Genomic DNA, 17,813 nt, shown 5'->3' with positions numbered 1-17,813 from the left:
CCTGCCCCCCACCCCGGGGATGCTCCCACCCAGGAGCTCTTCTTTGCCCTGGACGCGTCCCTCTCATTGTAAGGCACATTCAAGGGATTTGAGACTGAACCCACAACAGGATAGCCAAACACGGAGGGAGGCAAAGGCACAAGCTACTCAGGATGGGGCGCGAAGGAGGAGGAGCCAGCCCCACACTGGCTGGGACAGTGGCTCAGAGGATCGGCGGCATCTCCTAGTCCAGGAGAAATGGCCTCTGGGGTCAGAGGTCCCTGCTCCCACCTGCTCCCCCCTGCTCCCCCCTGCTCCCCCCTGCTCTAGAAAACACTCTCAGCCCACAGAGGGGTGGCCTCCAGGGTGAGGGGAGGCCCCCAGCCCTGTCCGAACAGGGTGCTGCAGGAGGCCCCGGAGGGCGCCCCGTGGCCCTGATCCCCCCAGGCACTGGAGCGGCCTGGCCACCTGGCATCCTGCTCACCCAGGGGCGGCCGGGACACTGGCAGCGCAGGCCCTGGGCCTCGCGTGGCCGCCTCCCCCACAGCTCTGCCGGATGGCACCGTCTCCTAATGCATCTGCCTGTTTACATTCCCCCAACGAAAAGCAGCTTTGTTTATGGAAAAGAGCTATTTTAGTTCCACATTTTCTCTCTCAACTCCTCCAGCTCGCAGGCAGAGTGGCTGCTGCTCTCTTGAGGAGCTGAGACGGGGATGGAGCCCATCTCCTCGCCCGGGGAAGGTGCTTCAGGCTCCTACGTGGGAGACCCAAGACTGGGCACCAGGGCGCAGGGCTGTCTCCTCCCAGCATGTCTCCAGGAAAAGCACCAAGGTCCTACACAGGTCAGGCAAGTCTCCCCCAGGAGTAGGAGGACAGTGGTCTCCACAAGCCGGCGACTTGGGGCACCACCCCCTCAATGCACGCCCCAGCTGCCTTGGGCTTCTCAATGAGGAGCCCAAGTTGAGGAGGCTCCTCCCCCTGTTGGGTGAATAATGTTATCCCCATTATACAGATGAGAAACTGAGTCTCCCAGAAGTGAAGTGGTCTCTCTGATGTCACAAAGCTAGAGACACCCAGGGGCTTAACTCCAGATCTCACGCCTGTTCCTCACCTTGCCGCCCTGGGATGGGAGGAGATACGCCTATCTAATGGGAAGGAGTCGGGTGGGACTCCATCATTACAGCCGCTTCTGTAAAAATCCACGGTAAACATTTCCTGCCAGGCTCCGGAAACAGCGAACACAGCGTGAGTGGGAATAATCAAATTCAACCACATGGGTGCTTCTCCAGAGGGAACCTGCTATTTTCCAGATGGGAACCCCAAAGATTGGAAGGGGTAGGAGGGATCAAGTGATGACATTCCTCCAAGAAATAACAAGGGGTGGGCTCCCTATGCCCAGTGCACCTGCCTCCCCAGGCAGGAGAAGAAGGGGTGCTGGGCAAAAGCAGAGGGGCCTGCCCAGTGCTCGCCATGACCCCCTGTTGGATGCCTCTCCCACCCTCCCTTCCTCCATCCACAGCCCTGATCCCTTCCTCTGTGGGATTTGTGGTTTCTGGTGCACACACCTCCCCTGGATTGCCAAGGCAGGTCAACAGTGGTCACCACGACAACAAAGAAAAAGAAAGGTTGATGGAAATGGGACACAGGAGCTGTCATTGATGACTAGCCAATGGATGAATGAGCCAAAGGCCAAATGGAAGATGAGGAAGCAGATGGCCCAAGGCAGGCCATTGGATTGGGCTGTGATGTTAGTTCTTGGATCGTGCCAGATAGCAGGGTTTCCTTGCCAGTCAGAGCCTCCCCCTCAGTATCAAAGAGTGCCCATCCCTCATTCCTTTGCCTGCCCAATGCTGCTGAATGTGCCTCCTATGTCTGGGGAGTCTCCCACCTTCTGATTGCCCATCTTCTTTCACAAAAACCAGCCATCTTCCAGCCTCCCTTGCAGCTAGGGTGTAATCATATGATGTAGGCTCCAGCAGTCACACACCTACTAGACGCAGGGTGGGAGAGGGTGATCCAGGAGGCAGATTCCCTCCAGGCTAACTGGAAAGAGGTGGATTCCCGTGTCATTTCCAGGGGGCAGAGCTGTGACTGGTGTGGGAGCCCATGGGGGGCCTGGCTCCCATCTGCACTGGGATCCTAGGGATCTTGTTTTCCAGAGGAGTCTGGGCTACAAGGAAATCTTGGCTAAATTCTTTGTGTGCCTCCTCCAGCTGGAGTTGGCTTCTGGGTCTGAAATTCCAGACTCACAGTGATGGAGTAAATGCCCCAGGAAGTCTCATACAGGCCTGGCCTTGTTCGGGGTAGCAGCTGGGGTGGGAGGGAACAGAGGTCAGCAGGCTGGGCCCTCCCTGGCTTGTGAGGGACCAGGACAGGCATCTGAGTGGCAGGGTACCCTGGGATCCTGAGGCCAGCCCCTGGTTATGAGTGTGGCTTTCCCCTCCATGCCTCTGCCTCCCTCCCCCAACCCCCACCTCTACTAACTCCTTCTCCTCATCCTTTAAGACTTAGCTTTTCATCATCTCTTTCAGGAAGGTTCCAGCCCCACCCCTTCGGGGCCAGGTGCCTCCATGGTGCTCCCAGGTCACAGGAGCTGCCAACGCCCTTCCATACCATATGATAACTGCCCATCACCATGTCTCTCTACTAGATGGTGACCCCTTGGGGGCAGGGGTCATGTCTGGTCCTCCCTGAGCAGTTGCACCAAGCATAGTCCTGGCAGTTAGGAGCCAATCAGGGAATGTTTGCTGAAAGAATGAGTGGCAGTGAGCACGCTCACGCTCGGGAGAAGCCAGCAGTCTCTGGGCTCCAGAGAGGAGTGATGGCAGGGTGGCCTTGGGGCTTGGTGACCACACCTATGCTGGCCAGAACCGCCCCTACTCAAGCCAGGCTCAGCTTGTGCCTGTGCAAAGGGGGTCTCTAGGGTGGGGCCATGCCTGCCACTTCATCCCCTGTGGATTTCTCAGCAAATCCAGTGGGGGGGGGGGAAATTCCCAGGAAATAAATCTGGAGCCACCGACTGGGTTCAAGGCCCCCGTTCTACCACACTGATCTGAACTTGGACATTTCAACCTCTCCATTTGCTTGCCAGGGACATTTGTCAAGCAGATGCCCAGGCAGGAGGCAGCAGTAGAGGTTCCCTGAGCACACTGAGTAGGAGTCAAGTGCATCTCTTTGGAATCGCTTGTTCCCCCAGACACGCAGGCAGGGGAAGCTCCCCAGAAGCTCTTGGAGGGAACCAGTGTCCACCGCCGGTTGGGCTGCAAGAGTCAAAGCGTGAGGGGTCTCTGCTCCTCCATGCAGTGCCCACCGGAGACCCACACGCTGGTGTTGCCAGCTGGAGTCAGGAGGTCATGCTGACCCCTGCAAGGCTGCACCAGAATGATCCACAGCCCCTGGATGGTGGAGGAATGGGAACTCCTTTCCAAGATGGCTGCGGAGTCTTGGGTTGGGGACAAGACTGGTCGCATCTCGGTTGTCCTTGACCCGGAGCCCTGCTTCTACTGAACACCAGTGTGGAGATGGTCTCGGCTCCTTGCTCAAGATGCCTTAGTCCTCCACCACTGCCGCCCCGATGTGGAAATCCTTTTCCTTAGCTTCTATCCCCAGTCCCACTCATACCAGGCATCTGTGTGGGTAGTAGGTTTACTGACGGTTGGAGAGGCAGAGGCATCTGCTTTGTAATTATAGGAGCCTGTTAAAATCCCTCCCCCTAGATGTCTGTCTGCCATCTCTGCCCTGCCATTCCCCTTTCCCCCTCCTCCTCCCACCCCTCAAATCCTGCCTCCTGTCAAAGCACAACAGCCCAGCCCCCATGGTCCTGTTCTCTAGAGAGTCCAATCAATTTTCTGAAGCAGGAGGATTCACTTCTCAAAATGGTGGGGGTTTTACCCCACTGCCCTGATACCAGATTGATCAACACAGAAGACACAGTAGTTCCTGACACTTCTTGCTTTAGGGGCATCCAGAATTGAATGGAGCGCTGACCCAGACATCAAGGAGTCCTGAGATCGGGGAAGCCCTTCAGAAGACCTCCCAGGCAGAGCAGATGGGAGATGCTTGGAAAAGGGACCCTCGGTACAGACCCAGGGAGGATGGATGAGGGCAGGTCCCTCTACTTGGAGGAGCCACAAAGCTTCAAGGAGGTGACGGGAAAGTCAGCCTTGAAACTTTCACTGGGGAGGAGGCAGCAGAAACAGAATCCTCTGTCAAGTCCCAGCTCAGTCTTTGTGTCTGCCTCTGTCATCAGACTGGGAGCTCCTGGAAGGTGATCTCCTGTTAAGGGCCAAGTCTCAGTACTTCTCAGGAGGTAAAAAGGGAGGAAGATGAGTAGGGGTGGGACCTGCCGTAACAGCCAAGCATAACAGGCAGCCCCACCCTGTATGCTCCTGAGCTCCAGACCTGATGGTCCAGGCGGGCTGGAGCCAGATCTCAAGCCTGGTGACAGTCTGGCTACAGGAACTCCCTCCTTAGGCCAACGGACAGTAAAGGAGTTTTAAAAGCAGAATTTTGCTGTGGTCTGTGTTAACTTTTCATTTTGAGATATTTCAGGCTTTCCAAAAAGTTGCAAATATAGTATGAAGAATTCCCATATAGTCTATCCAAGTTCTCTAAATATTAACATCTTACACAATACGATGATCAGAATCAGGAAACACTATGACCTAATCAAAACCCTTACTTGGATTCCCAGGTGGTCCCACTCTTGTTCTTTTTTCTGATCCAAGATTCAATGCAGGATCACTTTGCTTTGAGTCGCCATGAGCCCTTAGTCTCCTTGAATCAGAAACAGTTTTTCGTCATTGTCTTTCATGACCCTAAAACATTTAAGCAGTACCAGCTGCTTGTTTTCTAGAATGCCTCTCTGTTGGCATTTTCTGATGCTTCTTCACCATTAATTTCAGGGTAGGCATTTCTGGTAAAGATACCACAAAAAGCAGGGTGTATATTTGTCGCTGCATCATACCGGGGGGCACATGATATGTTTGTCTCTGATACTGTGGATATTAATTTTGACTTCTTGATCAAGTTGTCTGCCAAGTTTCTCCAGTGTAAAGCTGCTATTTTTCCCTTTTGCTATTAATAAGTGTCCAGTGGGGAGGCTACTTTTAAGACTCTAAATATCCTGTTTCTCATACACTTTTTTTTGTCCATCAATTTTAACATCCATTCATGATTCTTGCCAGAAACAAAATAGGAAAAGGAGTACGTCAAGGCTGTATATTGTCACCCTGCTTATTTAACTTCTATGCAGAGTACATCATGAGAAATGCTGGACTGGAAGAAGCACAAGCTGGAATCAAGATTGCCAGGAGAAATATCAATAACCTCAGATATGCAGATGACACCACCCTTATGGCAGAAAGTGAAGAGGAGCTAAAAAGCCTCTTGATGAAAGTGAAAGAGGAGAGTGAAAAAGTTGGCTTAAAGCTCAACATTCAGAAAATGAAGATCATGGCATCTGGTCCCATCACTTCATGGGAAATAGATGGGGAAACAGTAGAAACAGTGTCAGACTTTATTTTGGGGGGCTCCAAAAATCACTGCAGATGGTGATTGCAGCCATGAAATTAAAAGACACTTATTCCTTGGAAGAAAAGTTATGACCAACCTAGATAGTATATTCAAAAGCAGAGACATTACTTTGCCGACTAAGGTCTGTCTAGTCAAGGCTATGGTTTTCCTGTAGTCATGTACGGATGTGAGAGTTGGACTGTGAAGAAGGCTGAGCACTGAAGAATTGATGCGTTTGAACTGTGGTGTTGGAGAAGACTCTTGAGAGTCCCTTGCACTGCAAGGAGATCCAACCAGTCCATTCTAAAGGGGATCAGCCCTGAGATTTCTTTGGAAGGAATGATGCTAAAGCTGAAACTCCAGTACTTCGGCCACCTCATGAGAAGAGTTGACTCATTGGAAAAAAAAAACTCTGATGCTGGGAGGGATTGGGGGCAGGAGGAGAAGGGGACGACCCAAGATGAGATGGCTGGATGGCATCACGGACTCGATGGACGTGAGTCTAAGTGAACTCCGGGAGATGGTGATGGACAGGGAGGCCTGGCATGCTGCAATTCATGGGGTTGCAAAGAGTTGGACACGACTGAGCGACTGAACTGAACTGAACTGAACTGATTTGCCAAATGGTGGCTCTCAAGTCCATCGTTCTTTCTCCATGTATTAGTCGGAATTCCACTAAAAGGAAAAGAAAAGCAGGGTATCCATGCAACGGAAAATGGTCTGCAGCGATCAAAATAGTCTGCTGTATACATTGTAAATCACATGCCAGATAAGGGACTTGTATCTAGGATATATATATATTTTTTTAAAAAAATCCTTCCAACTCAATAATAAAAAGATGAATAACACATTTGGGGGATTTTTTAATTTATTATTATTTTATTTTTGGCTACACTGGATCTTCATTGCTGCATGCCAGCTTTCTCTAGTCAAGAGGATCAGGAGGGCTACACTCTAGCTGTGGTGTGAGGACCTCCCATCGAGGTGGCTTCCCTCGTTGCAGAGCACAGGTTCTAGGGTGCAAGGGCTTCACACCCTTCACACTTGTGCACCCTTCACACTTGTGGCTCGTGGGCTCAGTAGTTGTGGCACACAGACTTTTAGTTGCCCTGTAGTATGTGGATTGCATGGTACATGAATTATATCCCAATAAAGCTGTTATTTAAAACATACACACAAGGCTTCCCTGATGGCTCAGGGGTAAAGAATCTGCCTGCCAATACAAGAGACACGAGTTCGATCCCTGAGCCAGGAAGATCCCACCTGCCAAGGAGCGACTCGGCCCATGCACCACGGCTATTGAACCTGTACTCTAGAGCCCGGGAGCCACAACTACTGAACCCAGTACACCCTAAGGCCTGTGCTCTTCAACAAGAGGAGCCATCAAGAAGACCCACACTGCAACCAGAAAGTAAGCCCTGCCCTCTGCGACTAGAGAAAGGCCCGCACAGCAACAAGGACCCAGCACAGACAAAAATAAATAAACAGAATTATTTGAAAAATAAAAATAAAACACACACACAATAGCAGCAACCCTCTTGCAGCCTCAGGGGAGGAAGAGGCCTCCACATACCCACTCAGCCCAGCCAGCTCCACTCCTGCCTCCAGCAGCCGCTCTTTCCCTGCAAAAGTTACTTGCTCCCAACAAACCAAGCAGAAAAACAGCACTCTCAGGCTGAGCCAACCCAGCACCAACTGGACAGAGTTTCTCACGATTCAGACTAGGGAGATTCAAAGGACTTCCCTGGTGGTCCAGAGGCTAAGACTTCCACCGCAGAGGGCGAGGGTTCGATTCCTGGTCAGGGAACTAAGATCCCACATGCTCCTCCTCCCCCTAAAAAAACATCCCAAATTCCTACCCTAGACTAGAGAGATTCACAGGTGCATTTTGATCAGCTATCTCTCCCGCCCCTGGTGAACTATCCTGAGCCAGACTGTGGTTTTGTGACTAGAAGTCCGAGGCCATGAATCAACATCATCTACTTATCGAGGCCAAAGGCTGCGGTCACAGAGACTGTAGAAGGAACAACTCATATTTCTTGGCGCCTTCATGCCAGAGGGCTGGGCCACACCCCAGGGCCACGGGAGGCTGCGCTCAGGAACCTGCCCGACTAACCACACACCGCCCAGGGCCATAGCTTCCCCGCCGCCGCCACGGCTGTGCCGCCATCATGGGTGTGCCACTCGGAGCCTGGTAGTCTAATTCTCCACTTACTGGGCCAGTGACTCCTGGTGGGTGATTGAGGCCATGCCAGGCCAGCGCTGGGCTCCCTGGCTTTGGCTGTCTCGCTCTTGTTTGCATAGTGTTGTAAAACACAACGCCACGAGAAGTGAGAGAAGCAGGAGACGGGGGTTAAAAAGTACAAACTTTCATCCATAAAATAAATAAATTCTTGGGATGGAGTATACAGTGTGAGCACTATTGTTAATCATACATTTGGAAGATGCTAAGAGAATAGGTCTTAAAATTTTCATCCCAAGAGAATAGGTCTTAAAAGTTTCATCCCAGGACTTTCCTGGTGGTCCAGTAGTTGAGACTGCGCTTCCACTGCAGAGGGCGTGGGTTCGATCCCTGGTCAGGGCACTAAGATCCCACATACCATGCGGAGAGGCCAAAGTTTTCATCCCAAGAAAAAAATTTTGTAACTAAGTAGTGATGGAGGTTAACTAGTCTTCTCCTGATGATTACATTGCAATATATACAAATATCAAATCACTATATTGTCCACCTGACACTAATCCAATGTTACAGGTCATTATATCTAAAACAAACAAACAGAAAACGCAGCTCAAATCAGGACCCCTTCCTCGGGTTAAAGCCCTTCCCAGGATGAAGACAAGGTTCCTGAGTTTGGCCTGATGTGTCTTCTGGAAACCCCACCAGCTCAGGGACTTCCCAGCTCATGGACACCACAGTCTCCTCATTTCCGACCACACTGGCCTTATTCCAGCTCCTCCAGTTCCCCTGCCCCCTCTCCCCTCCAGGCCCCCAGACAACCTAGTAGTTAATTCACTCTGTCTCGAGTCTCCTGCTAAAGAGAGTTTACGGAAGCCTTCTCGGGTGCCCCAGGACTCCTGCACATCTTTCCGACACCGGTCAGCATGTTAATGTCGGTGAGATTTTTAATGTCTGTCTCCCCACCCGGGCTGTGCACCCCCTGAGGGTGGAGGCCTGTCTGCTTCACCCATACTGACACCCACCTCAGCTGGCCCAGAGCCTGGCACATGGCAGTGATTCAAAAAGCCTCGTAGGACTTCCCTGGTGGTCCAGTGGTTAAAAATCTGTCTGCCAATGCAGGGGTCACGGGTTCAACTCTTGGCCCAAGAAGATTCCACATGCCGAGAGGCAGCTAAGCCTGTGAGCTGCAAGTTCTGAGCCTGCGATCTAGAGCCACGCTCCACAGCAAGAGAAGCCGCTGCAATGGGAAGCCCCTTATAGGAACTAGAGAGCAGGCCCCGCTCGCCGCAACTAGAGAAAGCCTGTGCACAGCAACAAAGACCCAGAGCAGCCGAAAACAGAAACAGGAGGGAAAATGTTAAAAGCCTTGTAGACAGAACGGAAGAACGTTGTTTTAAACTGTCCATGAAGCCCATTCTCACGTTCAGCTTCCTAAATTTTCCCATTCTCCCCAAACACAGATCAGATCACAGCCCTTCTGTGCCTGGAACCCTCCAAAGGCTTCCCACCGTGAGGATAATAAAATCCAAACTCCTTGCCTTGATGGACAGGGTCCTGCCCAGCCTGGGCCCTGCACCTCTCTCTTGGATCGTTAGGGGAAGGCCCTGGAGGGTGATAAGTGGAGAAAGGTCTTGACTTCTGAGCTGCCGCTTTGACCTCTTTATGCCCTTTGACCTCTCCAGTTCATTTCCACCTTGTGCCAGATCAGTCATAAAACAGGGCCAGCACTGAGCAGGAAGAGTCACCTGCCAGCCGCCCAGGGGTCTGCTCCCCTGAGAGACAGCACGAGGTGGATGGTGGGCGCCGGCTGTCCTGGCGCAAAGGAGTGTCTTATCCCTGACATTGTTCAGAACTGCCAACCTATGTTGGCAATAACAGAGCAAGTGATAACAGAGCAAGCCGACTCTGAGTCAGTTTTGTTGTTACTAAATTCTCTACAGATAAGGCACCTCCTTAACACCTGCACCTAGGGTCCCCCACTTAGCATGTCTCTGCTTTTGGGGACCACGTCCACCATTCACTCCCCTCTCCATCAAGCACAGGACGAGGGAGGCTGCAATCTCCAGTCCACCCCTTAAGGGCTGTCTGATGTAGGACCAGGCGGACATGGGCATGGGTTTTATGTCACCCCTTAAGGCTGGGCAGGACAGTCATTTCCTGCCAGGTAGGGGAGTGGGGACTCAGTGCTGTGATCACACAGCAGGAATTCAAGCAGTGACAGGCTCTCTGGATCTGGGCTTGGGGAAGGGCTCTGCCATCCCCAGAGGATCTGTTGGCTTCCTATGCGATAAGCCCAGGCGTTCTGGATCCTTCTTTTGAGCCCTTGTAGAGGTGGAGAGGATGCTGGGCGATGGTGCTGACAGAGGGGGAGGTGGGTGGGAGCGAAACAGGAAGAGCCTCTGAACATTATTCCTGGCTATTCCCTCTACCGGGCACTCCCTTCGCCCCTGACCTATATACATCTCACCCTCATATCAGGGAGGCTGAGTTCTCTGCGTTTTTCTTCAGTTGTGTAAACTGGGCCAGAGTTATAGCCAGTGGGGAGTCAGCTGGTCAGACTGGGGGTGGGAGCGGGATGAGAGGGGTCTGTGCCACCTTCCTTGTTGGTTCCAGTCGGCCGGAAGGCCTCTGTCCCCTCCAACAATGGAGCTGGAACAAAGGGCAGCAAGAAGGAGCAGCAGGGGACTTCACTGGTGGTCCAGTGGCTAAGACTCCGAGCTCCCAATGCAGGAGGGCCCAGGTTCAATCCCTGGTCAGGGAATTAGATCCCAAACTAAGAGTCTGCATGGCACAACCAATGATCCCACCTGCCAAGATGAAGACCTCCACAGCCAAATAAACAAATAGTTTAAAAGAAGAAGAAGAAGAGGCAGGATAGGGGCTCTGCTCTCAGAAGGGTCAGATGAAAGAGCCTGAGTCATCGCTAGTTCGGCAGTGGAAATCCTGTAAACTGTGAAACTTCATCAGAAACACCGTGAAGGAAACCCTGCCCAAATAGGCAGAGAAACTTTGGCCAGGAAAACAGTTTCTGCAGGGGGATTCAAGACAGATCCGACCACTCACATCCAGCCCTGGTGAGGGGCCTACCACTGGCCCAGGCCTAAGCACACACATTTTGATTCACTTTGTCCTCACCCCAACCCTTGGAGGGGAGGACCACTTATGCCCATTTTACAGATGGGGGAACTGAGGCTCAGAGAAAGGCTATAACTCCCAGAAGGAAGCCAGGTTCTCAGCCTTCTAGCCCAGGGCTCTTTTCAGGGAAACACAAACTCTGACCTTCCCAGCGCACCCCCACTACCCCAACTGGTTCCCTACACAAGCCTCCTCCCCTCCACGTTCTCCGCAGAGAGAAACATGATCTGATCAACATTTTTTTTTTTTGATTGACATGTTTTAATTACTTGGGCTGCTGTGTGAAGGACGGATGGCAGGTAGAGGGACTGTGACTGCTCCAACATGCAGGCAATGGAGGATGGCAGAGGAGACCAGGGTGGTGGCTGTGGAGATGGCGACCAGTGGATGAGGCCTATCTTGGAGCCGAAACTTACACAGTGTAATGTCAAGTTAGAGGAATAAGGGGTAGGAGAAGGAGGTGTCAGGACCCCAGGCGACAGGACCCCAAGTTTCTGGCCTGAGCAATTCGGTAGAGGGCGGTGATCTTTCCATTTTAAAAATGTGGCCACATGGCACGGATCGAGAGATCTTAGTTCCCCAACCAGATATTGAACCTGGGCTCTCAGCAGTAAAAGCAGCAAGTCCTAACCACTGGACCACCAGGGAATCCCCAGTGGTGATATTTCCTGCGAGGAGAAAGAGTAACAAGTGAGTTCACGACAAGGGGAATTGGGCCCCGACCCCTGAGCTTCCCTGATAGCTCAGATGGTAAAGAACCCATCTACAGTGCAGGAGACCTGGGTTCGATTCCTGGGTCGGTAAGACCCCCTGGAGAAGGGAATGGCAACCCACTCCAGGATTCTTGCCTGGAGAATCCCATGGACAGAGGAGCCTGGCGGGCTACAGCCCATGGGGTCGCAATCAGAGATGACTGAGCGACTAACACAACCAGCAACGACATCCCTGGAGTTAGGCAGGAAGAGGTGCTGGGGCTGCGAGCTGTGTGGTCTGGCTCGGGGCTGAGTGCCGGTGGGTCAGAGGGTGGATGAACGACTAGAGGGGCCAGATGGGGGCCAGATGGGCACGTGGGTGCTGTTGCTAGGGGCCTGAACCTTGGAGTCACGCTGAGAGGACCTAGGAGGTGAGACTCTCCGTGTAGAGAGACCTCACATCTTGCTCTTCCTCCTTGAGGGTGCAGGAGAACTCCAGGGCCACTGAGGACTTCCAGTGACATTCCTGCAGTCTCAGGGAGAGACAGGCATTGGTGCAGGCAAGGTCGATCGAGGTGACATGGGCCAGCCCCTGGCGGGGAGGAGAGAGGGAGGCAGGGGGTTGTGGCCTGGGAGCCCCTTCCTCAGTCTGTGTGCACAGCTGTCCAGGCCGAGCTGGGCAGAGTGAGTCACTGGCCGCCCTCTACTCCCTCTTCCTCCCGGGGAGGGTGCCTTGTTAAGGCAGGGAATTCAGTGACCGAGTTCTCCCTCCTCCCCTCCCTCCTCCCGTGCTTCTCAGAGCCCCTCGAAGAGCACCCCTGCACCTAGAATGTCCCCTCCTCCCTGCTCCCTCTCTGCCACCTCCCAGGGCCTAGATCCCTTTCCCCTCCTTTCTTCGACATTCCCCATCTGAATGAGTGGCCATCTCTCTCTTCTGCATGCCCACCACCCCGACCCACATCACAGCCTATAGGAGAGCATCCATTTCCGGTCCCACACTAGATGGTGATGGCTGAGGAAACATCCTGGGTAGCACTGGCATCTTTTCACCCTTGCACCCTGCACAGAAGCAGGTGCTGAATCAGTGTCCGGTGTGTTCAATTAAAACTGCTTGATTTGGGACTTCCCGGGGAGCCCAATAGTTAAGACTCGGCACTTCCACGGCAGGGGGCACAGGTTTGATCCCTGGTCAGAAAACTAAGATTCCGAGTGCCACACTATGGGGCCAAAAGATAAATAAAATTTTAAAAATACAATACAAATAAATAATAAACAATATTTAAAGTGCTTGATTCATAGTTCTCAAGCTCTGATTAAGACCTCTCTCTCTCTCTCCTTTTCCTCTGAGATGATGGTGTCCAGGCTGGGGGTTGGAGGGCTTCTTCTCCAGGAAATTTGCCCCAGCTCCAGATGGTTAAGGAATTCTTTTTTTCTTTTCCTCACCCAGTTCCAGGTCTGCAAAGTGCACCACCCAGCCTTTCCTCAAGCCTTGCTGAGCCATAGTGCTCACCGTATGGCAGGCACCGAGCTAGCCTCTCGGCCTGAGTTATCTTGGTGAGTTCTCTCAGCACCCCCATGACGTGGTTGAGGGGGTACGTTCAGAAAAGTCAGGGGACTCAGGAGGGTCACTGACTTCTCAAGGACACTCAGCAACCACACAGTGACCAGTCTGGCCTCGGGGCCTCCACTCCCAGTCACTGCCTTCACGTGCCACTTGGAGGGACCTGGGCAGGACCCAGAGCATCACAGGAGGAGATGATATGACAGTCGCTCCGCTCCCCAGCCCCGCCCCCTGGCAGGTGTACCTCGATCCCCTCTCTGTGATGCCCCCATCCCAGGCCAGCCCAAGAGCCAAAAGCACAGCGTCTCCAGCGTGGGACAGAGAGATGCAACCCTCACATCGACACCAGTAACGGTTTACCCACTTGGCTTCCTGTTAGGTTTTGTTCTTCCTTCCCTGAAGGGGTGTCTCTTATCTTAAACTTCTTAGGGGGTTTTTGGTGCTGGTTGTTTACTATTCAGTGACAGCTGGTGCCAGAACCAGCCTCTTGGGACAAGCAAGGCGGAGCCAAGCAAGTCACTTGCATGGCTGCAGGGTCCACGTTGGATGGGACATGCCAGGGCCCATACAGTCAAGGACCCTGTCCAGCTGCCTTGCCGTGTCAGGCTCCGTCTTCCACATGGGGTTGACTTGGGCCAGTGGAAGTGAGTTGGCCTGTCCTGAGCTCCTCCAGCTGTGGGGAAGAGGCAGGGAGCTGCAAAAAAAAAAAAAATCCACCAAGTAGATAACTAAGAGGCACTGGGTCTCCTGGGCTCAGGGACTTGTTATGGTCTGTAAATTAGGACCTCTGGGTTCTTTGTGACAAAGCAAAGTGAGAAATTGGCTACAGAAACTTAAGCCTCCTACTTCCTTGGGTAAAGACCTCCTGACGCCGGGGGCTAGGAGCTCCATCTGACCCCATCGCCCAGTTCTAACAAGTGTCCTTCAATCTCCTGGGCTCTACCCTGTGCTTATCAATTTGCTCAGAACCCTTGGTGGTCTGGGGCCACATCCATATCTAGCCATCCTCATCTCTCCCAGACACCAGAGCCCTTCCTCAGCCTCACTCAGCATTGCCAGGCTGCCCGCCCTTCCTCCTATCGGCTCCTGTCCCCAGATGCCCATCCACCTAAGATACACCACCTCCTGACCAAACATTACTCTGCCTCCCACTCTGGGAGGCTAGGGTCTGGATTCCTGATCACCGGTCACTGGAGGTCAGCCAGCTCCCAAGCCCCCTGAATAGCCCTCAGGGGCTGTCCAGGGTCCACGTTCAAGGTCGACCCAGATCTGACTAACCTTGAACCTCTGTCCCGTTCTCCCAAGCTGTGCATGTAAGAACAGATGCGACGAGTGAGCAGGGAGGTAGAGATGAGTTGGGTCCAACTGGAAGAAACTCCCGTACACCAGGGATGGAGGCATGGCCTCGGACTGGGTTGGCCAGACTCTGACCAGGGATGGAAAAGGAGATTTTTTTTGACTTGTTATCTTGAAACAGATTCCTTCTGCCAGGGAGAGCTCATGGAACCAGACCCCTGGAGTCCAGACTTTAGTTCAGGCAATGAAAACTCAGAGGAAGGGCCCAGATGGAATCGCAACAGCGTGACCACTCTAGAACTCTGAGATTCTGGAAAGAAGGCAGTGCCTGAGAGAATCATGGAATTTCTCAGATGTTGCCACAGATCACGGCTGTGTAGCAGGTGAGGTGTAAGTGACAACGCAACACCTGAGGAGGGAGGAGACCGTGTGAGAGCCAGGTGGCCGTCTTCAGTGCCTCTGCTGCCTGGCTGCCCCCACTGCCCAACACACCTGCACACACGCACTTGCACAACCAGGCAGGGAAGTGCTACCCAGGAGGTGATTGAGGGAGGACAGAGGAGAGCAAGGGATGGAGAGACAGCTGCAAATGCAGAAACCGGTGCTCACAAACTGCACTGTGAAGACACATGTGGGGACCGCACGTGCCCAGGACCATGGGTAAGATGGGGACACCAAGGCCCCAGGGAGTGGAAGAACTGACTTGTTTGAAAGTTTCTGAAGTCACTCATCCGCTTTCCCATTCATTCCTTCAGCAAACATTTATTGAGCATCTTCTAGGTTCCCTGGTGCTCAAACAGTAAAGAATCTGCCTGCATTGCAGGAGACTCGAGTTCGATCCCTGGGTGGGGAAGATCCCCTGGAGGAGGGTAGGGCAACCCACTCTAGTATTCTTGCCTGGAGACTTCCATGGACAGAGGAGTCTGGTGGGCTACAGTAATGGGGTCGCAAAAGAGTTGGAAACAACTGAATGACTAACACGTCACTTTCACTTTCGCTAGGTTCATAGTCCAGCTCAGAGCTAAGAGCAGACTCTGGGGCCAAATGGCCTGAGTTCAAATTCTTGCTCTGCTTCCTCCCCACCCCCCACTCCCACCCCACCTCGCCCCCTCCTGCCACCCGACTTATGTTTACTGTTGGAAAATACATATCACACCATATCTACGATCTGAAGCATTTTTCAATGAGCGCTTGATCAGTCCATGCAAAGGGATGGTCTGTGCTCCTGACTCCACCTAGCAATATGGTTTCCAGTGTTTTCTGTCTCCTGGGGGACAAAGGCTGGGAGGGACATAATACTGTGGATAGAAACCCCGGGACCACAGGCTTGTCCCAACTGAGCCTCTCTTGGGCAAGTGGGCTTCCTGTGTGTGTGTGTGTGTGTGTGTGTGTGTGTGGTGGGGGGGGGAGGTTAGTCCCCAGGGAATAGTCCCTGCACTTCGCTCCTGCACCTCCCCAGCCTCCCCTCTAACTTTGAAAAGCTCAGAGGTTGGGCCACCTGCGAAGTGACTCTGGGAGGGGGCGGGGGTGGACTGGACCCCATGCTGACCACTCTGAGATGCAAATCCCCAGGGGGAAGTTGATGAGTGGTGGGAATCAGGGCTAGGGGGCTTTAGGGGAGCCAAGGCCTGAGGGAGGGAGGGCTGTAATGAAGACCTAAGAGGTGAGAATGGCCAGAAATACGAAGCCTGGAGGGACAAGGTCACCTCTCCCACTGAGAACGGAGGGTCCCCTGCTCTCCTCTGCAGGGACAGAGCAGTGAGTGTTCAGGAAGGTGGGTTTGGCCTGGCTCAGGAGACAATCATTCACCCAGAAGACGTCAGGGGCTCTGGAATGTGGAGGGAATGCAATGACAGGGGCCTGGCAACCCGCAGGAGGCAATGAGGGCCCCGCCCCATCCCCACCCAAAGCCTGGTCCTTCTCCTTCCACCAGCGACACTCACAGGATCACAGGTGACTAGAAGGGGACTCTCCGAATGTCCCCACTGGAAGGGCCCTTCCAGTGGACAAAAAAAAAAAAAAAAAAAAAAAATCCGCAACCATCTGTGCTACAGACTGGGGGAAACTGAGGCTCAAAGAGGCGGTCCCAGCCCCTCCCCACCCCCACCCCGACATTACACCCCCTCCCCGGCGTGCAGTCCTGCTTTGCCCCGCCAGGCAGGTCCCCTAAGGGAAACCCTCTTAAAGAGTTTTTCCTTTCGCGTGAACTCACCGCCTCCATCCAGCGGCGCGGTCTCAAAGGTGAACATCCCTTAAATGCGTTACAGATGTTCCTCCTCGGATTTTTGGCTACCGCGGCGCGGCGCGCCTGGAGCGGAGGCGGCCACCGCGCGATCCAGGCCGCGTTTTCCGTCCCGCCCGCCAACTTTTTCAAGCTGTAGTTATTTGATAATGATTTTTTTTTTTTAACCTCTTCCAATAATTGTTATCCTCCCCGCCCGCCCGGTGCAGCTCAGGTGATGGGCACAGGACTGCAGACGCCTCCTCCTTCCCCGGATGCGGAGCTCCCGCCCCGGGCGAGAAGCCACTGTCCAGGCGCCTTCTGCAAAGCCAAGGTCGAAGTCCGTGTCTGACCCAGCCCGGCCGGCAGGACGACCCCTGACTGCCCACAGTGAGGCCTCTGCAGAACCCAGCACCCTCCTCCTCCCCTCCCGCCCCGCCCCCACCCTGCAACCCACTGTCCAGGGTGTTATGGCTGTCTGATGGATGAGTGCTGGGCCCAGCGTTTCATGCTGCAAACATTTATTAGGCACCGACTGTATTCACAGGCCCTCTAGCAGAGTGCTGGCCTCAAACACAAGCAAGATCAGCCTTTGCCCTCAGGGATCCCTGTCCAGAGGAGACTGGGGCCACACACCCCTTATCTGGGAAGACTAGAGGGGTATCCAGGGTGGGATTCCAGACAGAAGCAGCTCAGAGCGGCAGAGCTGTACCAGGAGGGCTCAGCTCCCGACAGAACTCCCCCAAGCCCCCATCACCTGCAAAGGGTCACCACCAGCCTGGAGGAAGGCTCACTCAGAGCCTTTTCTAAGAAACTGCGTGCTCAGTCGCTCAGTCGTGTCCGACTCTTTGCAACCCCATGGACTGCAGCCCACCAGGCTCCTCCGCCCATGGGATTTTCCAGGCAAGAGTACTGAAGTGGGTCGCCAGTGCCTTCTCCTTCTAAGAAGCTACAGGGCTCAAAAAATTGGGTCCTCCAGGTGGGGTAGGCAGGGTCAGGGCCCAGGCTCTCTGAAGCCACCCAAGCAGACAGCTGAGAGGCAGGCCCTGGACAGAAGCACTGAATCTGTTTGGAGTTTGCCCCCCAAAGGGAGGAGCTGGCTGGGGAGCTGAGCACCTGCCTCCCCACCTGAGGATCACATGTGTTTTTGATGCTAAACCACAGTGGTTTGAGCGGAGCCTTTTGCTGGGTTAATGAGTCCACGTTCAGCTTGGTTACACCCCCAGAGAGCTCGAA

The 17,813-nt window shown here is 53.5% G+C and overlaps 1 long non-coding RNA gene across 1 annotated transcript; it reads right to left on the bottom strand.

Annotated features, from left to right (window-relative positions):
* Nucleotides 1-11,044: 11,044 nt before the first annotated feature.
* On the bottom strand, nt 11,045-16,979 carry LOC121817845 (uncharacterized). The gene is made up of 3 exons (XR_006057909.2): nt 16,569-16,979; nt 14,339-14,486; nt 11,045-13,754 (listed from the first exon to the last, which is right to left on the bottom strand). It is a non-coding gene; the product is annotated as an uncharacterized LOC121817845 (long non-coding RNA).
* Between the last annotated feature and the right edge of the window lie 834 nt (nt 16,980-17,813).

The sequence above is a fragment of the Ovis aries genome, chromosome 24 (genome assembly GCF_016772045.2).
Source record: "Ovis aries strain OAR_USU_Benz2616 breed Rambouillet chromosome 24, ARS-UI_Ramb_v3.0, whole genome shotgun sequence".
Classification (NCBI taxonomy): Eukaryota; Metazoa; Chordata; class Mammalia; order Artiodactyla; family Bovidae; genus Ovis; species Ovis aries.
Note: the sequence above shows the minus strand (reverse complement) of the source record. Positions and strands in the feature narration are given on the sequence as shown.